Raw genomic sequence first — 6,412 nt, 5'->3', positions numbered from 1 at the left:
TTTTCTGCAGTAAATTCTATCTCTCTTTACACGGCGCTTCTGCTCTTGCTAAAATTAACGCATACCAATTTTTCCTACGCACTAAACACAAAGGACTAAAAAGGAATTGCCGCCGCGGTGGCTCAGTGGCTATGGTGCTCGGCTGCTGTCCCGAAAGACGCGGGTTCGATCCCGGCCGCGGCGGTTGAATTTCTTTGGAGGAGAAATTCGAGGCCCGTGTACTGTGCGATGTCAGTGCACGTTAAAGAACCCCAGGTGGTCGAAATTTCCGGAGCCCTCCACTACGGCGTCTCTCATAGCCTTAGTCGCTTTGGGACGTTAAACCCCATAAACCAACCAACCAACTAAAAAGGAATTGAGATGTCCTTTGGGGCACTCTCTTATACTATAAAACGGAGTGCGCTAAGGACAGCTGCTCCCTTTTTACTTCTACGCAGGCGTATTAGAGCGTACTTTCCGTTTTATCTTATATTGAAGAGGTGCATATTTTGTGTATCTTTGGTGTATATTTGGGACCGCTATTTTATAAAAAAATAACATGAATGGCTCCAGAAATTTAGGATTTGGTCCACGCCGCACACTTGGACATTTACGGTACTGCAGCTCTATTCTTCAAAAAAAAATAGGATGCCCATAATTATTTTCATCGTCCAATGCTGTTTCAGTAACAAATCCGCTTTTACAGAGCCCTTTTAGTAAAACATTTGATTGTAAAATATTTGTGAAAGTCATCTTGATTTCGTTTTTGTAACGCAATCCTGTTTTAATGCACAGATTGCTCCTCCAGTATATTAAAATTATTTAAATTATAGCCGTCATGACTGACTTGACGAAAACTGCTCTAAACGCGTTGAAAAAGTTTCCTAAGTCACGTGCTGAATCACAAACGCCGTGCTGCAAAGGGCGTTCAATGTGAAATGAGCCGGTTAAATTAAAGAATGACGGTGTCTGGACTACCGGCTTTTATATAGCACGGTTTCGGAACGGAGAGCGGAATCTGTAACTGAATGAAGCCAACGCCTACCCGAAACGCGCCCGAAGGTCCTTTATCGCGCACCGTGTTACGTACCACAACAGGTACGAAAGAAGTTAGACAAGAACAAAGGTACTGGTGAAAGCGGCAACCGACCTCGGCCTAATGGCGACGAAAACACGTAAGCCGCTCGGGCACGTGCGTCCAACTCCGCGCAGGGACCAAGGTCGCTTCGCAGGACTTATGCAAATGCTGAAGAAGGAAACGGGGTAGACGGCGGTACTTGCTTTTGCATTAAATTTAGGCCGCGGCAAGCCGACCGGAGCGTAACAAAAATGTTGTCCTTTGAGACAAAAGAAGAAAAAGAAAAAGAAACATCTGCAACTCTCGCTTAACCTAGCGGAATAAATGTACATTGCTTGGAAATGACATAAGCCAATGCGCGGCCTGTCATGGATATGTTGGACAGTTCTAGTCGCTGAAGGATATAATAAATTAAAAGAACTGAGATGCTCATTCATCTCTATATACAAGCGCATGTATAGAACATTACGCCAGCAGAAGCCCGAGTTTTAAGAGAAGTTGCGCATAGCACACGGCAAATAGTCAACTGTGAAAACGATAGAAAGAAAGAATACAAGCTACAAAAAACGCTAGCGTCAACCTTATGCAGGGTGTTTCACCTAAGACTTCGCACCATTATTACAAATAGGTTTTTTGAGTTAGAAAAGCCCTATTTTCGGCACAGCACTGCAGTGGTCGAGTACATCAGAATACAGCTAAGATGTGCCATCTAGCAGAATAGTTGACTGATATATTAGTTAACTTTTCAAATAATATTGTTAGGCTCCTTAATTATTGAGAGGCGTGTAGCCCATGGTTGTTATTAGAATTCCTAAAACGCGGTTACCGCCCGCGCTGTGGCCCAACAAATTTTGGCCATTTCGACGAGTTACGTGCACTCGAGAGCTGGCTTTGCCTGCAAGCTTCTCGAAGCTCATGCGTTATGGCGCGATGTGGCCAGTATTTCTTGAGCCACAGCGGTGTGGGTAACTGAGTTTTCTAAATTCTCTAAAATGGTATGAATATCATTTATGGTGGGCATTATTTATGGCACCTCTCAAATATTAGGGAATTTAACAGCAATAGTTAACAAATTACCTAGTCAACATTAGCTAGCCATCTTGGTAGTTAGAACACCTGAGCAGTATTCTTGTGTACTACATCGCTGAGAATGCTATGCCAAAAAATGTGCTTTTAACTCATAAAACTTATTGTTAAAAATTGTGTACAGGCGCGGACTGAAGTAAACGGAGCACGCAACTGCCTTCGAAAATTTTTCATGCGTCACCTAATTGAAATTTCCAGCAGTGGTACGCGCATGCTGGTAGAGGAGGTTGGTGGGCTTTCTTGTAGAAAAACAACGCTTCTTCATTACCGGAGGAGAAAGCGTAATTGAACTTCGAACGCAATAGCGTACTCCGTCTACTTATGGCCGCGCCTGTACATTCTTAGATGAAACACCCTGTACAGCTGCCAGTTCGTATCCAGAATTCATCTGCGAAAACAAGACATGTTAATTAACAAAATCGTTAGTTGCAACAACTATTCGATAATTAAACACTAATTGAAAGGGCCTGCCGAACTACTTATCTGTGAGCGCTAACATCGGTAATCATCAAGACTCCCTCAGAAGGTTAACTGTTGAGTAAGGTTGCCAGAGCCGCTAGGGTTTGGCCCAGCACGCAGGTGGTTTGCGTAGCCTGTTTACAAAAGTCGCGCCACATACCCATATTCTTTTCCTGCAGTTTTTAACGAGCATAGTGTCATTAAAATGCCCTTTGAAACCAAGTGAAGCTTTTTTTTTTTGCTTTAGTGTCGTTGTCTTCATATTGGAGGCTCGGCATGCCACTCGCACCACTCCGGCTCCGTACGTCAACTGAATGCACCTTATGGCCTCTCCCGCAGCGATTCAAGTGGTTATTTCACCTCTGGCTGGCAGTGGCGTTTACAGATGCCTATTTCCATCCTATCGCAATAAGCAGACTCGAGTGTATGAGAAATGCGGGTGCCATGAGATGATTGGGCTCCTGCTTTGTAACTGCCTTCGCTCTGTATGTGAGCGCGTCCTTCCGGCTCAAATGTTCTGCCGCTTGGATGCTCGTCTCCATAAGGAAAAGAAAAATATGGGTTCTTGGACTAGACCTCCCGCTCAGAAGAAAACTGTGAAGGCACTATAGAAATTATTGAAGGATTTTAGGTCGATTTCAAGAATATAACCTTTCAGTTTGCGCCCTGTATATCCACATAGACATGCTCTATGGCAAACTGCAAAATTGATTTCGCGGCAAACTAATCCTTTTGTTTCTCTCCTTCTCTTTCTCTCTCTTTGTTCCCCTTCTCATGTGTAGGGTAGCATGTAGGTGTCGCCTGGTTAACGTGCCGGCCTTTCCGTTCTAGAGTAGCTTTTCATCTCTCTTTTTTTTTGCGGTCTAATTGTCAGGCGCCTCTCGCATCACGCATGAAAAGTCCTCCAATGTGCTTTGTAATTTCTGAGAACCAAAGGTATGGGGAATTGTAGACAACTTGACAACTTGCCTCCCAGCAGTGTGGGGTTGGGTGGGTGAGTTAAGAGAGATAGGCTCGCTTCGGTGCTTTTACTCTTTGCACCTGATCTCCCCTTGATTGGGCAGCCTACATGACGAGAAAATGCAGCTGCGTGAGGTTCCAATTAGCGAAAGCGGCCTCTTATCTGTTCGGAGTGTTAGCAGAAGATTTAGTTGGAACTAATTTCTTTCTCGTCGGTCGGGGAAGCTTCCGAGATTTACGACATTAAACGGTGAGCCGGGAACGAAGATGAAAAAAATAAGAGTTGCACATTCATGTTTCTCTGACTTGAGGCCCAATAGGTACCTGCATCGAGAAAGGCTAGCCTTGTAGCTCTTTCCTTAGGCCGTACTCAGCAACGAAATCAAATACGCATTTTACTATTCAGCTATAGCATTTCAACAGTAGCGCAAGAACAAAGGTAAACTTCTGCGTACCAGTCGAAAGGTAGCGATGTGTTGCAGAAACTTTTCGGCTAAAGACGTGATCCTACTTAGGCGGTGGAAGCAGCATATTGTGTTAATAATTCTCCGCAAATCCTTCAATCTGCTTACAAGGTGAGGTAAACAGTTGAAGTACACAATGGTGCAGCTAGGGACTGGTTTGTTGGACACGACAGAATGGAATAGCGTGTCTAAGGACAATAATGGAAGACACAGATGCTGCGGTCATCCAGTAGCAGGTGTTACGTAAGTGGTAGGAAGTTGCCCACGTGAGTTGGTATACGCATACAACAACAAAGACGTAATGAAATTCAGAAAAAAAAACGATTTACAAGCATCACAGATTCTAGACAACCGCAGCTGAGGAAACAGGCGCCTTTCTCGGAGCTTAGCGTGAGTTAAAAACACGGAATGAATGTGGCAGAAGGTGTGAAAATAAATCTGAGACGGAAATTTTCTTTTTCATGTGGCTTCTTTCTGTCGCGTGTTAACAGCTGCGAATGGATAACCACGCCCCCTTCTCTTCGAACGAACCGGCAGCGAAAGCACTTTTTTTGTAAAGCTGAACACATAGAAACAAACCGCGAAAGTGGGAAAGAGCGAAAAAGACGCGGAGAGGTAAACTTGCGTCGAACCATCGAGTCAGCCTGATGTTGGCCGAAAGGCACCTGCGAGGCGAGGCATTTGTTCTGCCCGTCTGGTTCCGATTGTTCGTGGTCAGCTGTGCTGAAGCACTTGGTGGCTGACGTCGTTGTATTCGTGACCGTCATCTACGCCGCGGTCTCCTGAACCGCCGCCTCGACGTCGCCGGGACTTCGAGCTTGACCAAGAGAACTTGCTTACATGTGCTTCTGTCTGTGTCACGAGCCGCAAGGGTGTTTCGTTATAGTTGTTGACGCTGGCGGTAGAGATGCGATGATAAGGACAGAAAACTGGGCATGTTGTTTGGGATTCACACTTATGGTGCGCGAAAAAGCATGGACGAAGCGAGTCAGAAGACACGACATGGGCTTCAACGGGGATCCAGTTGATAGTTTTTCGCGCAGCAGTAGTATGAAGATGCGGTACTAGACTTTGACGTGCTTTGAGTTTTGTTGGTGCTGACGGTATAGCGTTGAAAGCGTGTTCATGCGCTGCAAAGCGGCGGTGATTCGAGGCTTGTACTGCATGTTCCGGGGAATGAAGCTTCAGGCGAGCAGAAGTCCAGCAAACTGACGAATGTTCACGACCAGCACTGGCTTATAGTAGAAGCTTAAGATCATTTCTCACCTGCCACGAGGACAGAAGTGAGTCCTTACGCTGATCGCTTCAATACCAGAAAATCTCGTGAACTACACTTAGTTCACTTGGCTGTCACGACGTTGCGCATGGCTTTGAATATTCAGAAATAGCACGCTCAGAACATTCATGACGCAGGAAAGAGAATGACCGAGTTGCTGCAGAACAGAACGTGATAGGCCACTGGGCTTAGCGGCACTGGCTGAGAACGGTCACGAATTCATGGTAATCGAAAAGTGAATACATCTGCTCAATTTTCTGGTGAGTAAAGCAAGGTTCATTTCAAAATATCCTAATGCAAAGGAAATTTCTCCGTGTTCTGAACTTGTTACGTGCAAGAAAGGGAATCTTGGCACCTGTTGACTCATTGCGAGAGAAATGAGTACGAATACTTTTAATTAGTTGCAGAGAAAAAAAAGTAATTTCATGTTTGTGACAAATAATTTTAATTAGTAGCAAAGAAAAAAGGTAATTTTATGTTTGTGACGTAGCTCTGTCAGAAAAAACTATCAGAAAGTTTGACGCAGGGTACATGGACAGAAACGATGTGTCACATTCTTGGTGGCAAAAAAAAAACATTTCCGTTAGAGGGAAGACATTGTGAGCTGTTTGGGCAGGGCCGATAAATTAAACCGTTTTAGAAACCTTTAAGGTGTTAAGTGGGAACAGAATTAACGTATTGCCGCTGTGTGCAATTATGAATTGATTTACTCTTTTCCAGAGTTAAGAAAACAGAAATTCAACTTCGAACCTTTACCGAACACAAGCAAGTGTGAATGCCGTTCGACAATTTGGGAGGGCAGCATGTTCCAGATTTGTCTGCTAACATGCTTGTCATGTGTGCGTCGTTGACACTTTGCTTCTCCATCAACTATATCTTCGCAACTTTCCTAGAAAACATTTAATTCTACGAATCGTCACAACAGCGACTTCAGAGGAGACGAGAGCCCCGTTGTTTTGACTCAAAAATGTCGTCATAAATTACACACCTCGACGAATCTCAAGCACTACGTCACGGCTGAGCGCCTTTCTCTCTTTCTTGGCTAAAGCGGCCTCCTCCCTTGAAGTCTAACTGACCTTCGCTTTTTTCTTTCAGTTCTTCTCTCTATCC

The sequence above is a fragment of the Amblyomma mixtum genome, chromosome 9 (assembly GCF_055824585.1).
Source record: "Amblyomma mixtum isolate Tamu chromosome 9, ASM5582458v1, whole genome shotgun sequence".
Classification (NCBI taxonomy): Eukaryota; Metazoa; Arthropoda; class Arachnida; order Ixodida; family Ixodidae; genus Amblyomma; species Amblyomma mixtum.
This window is presented reverse-complemented; position numbering follows the sequence as displayed.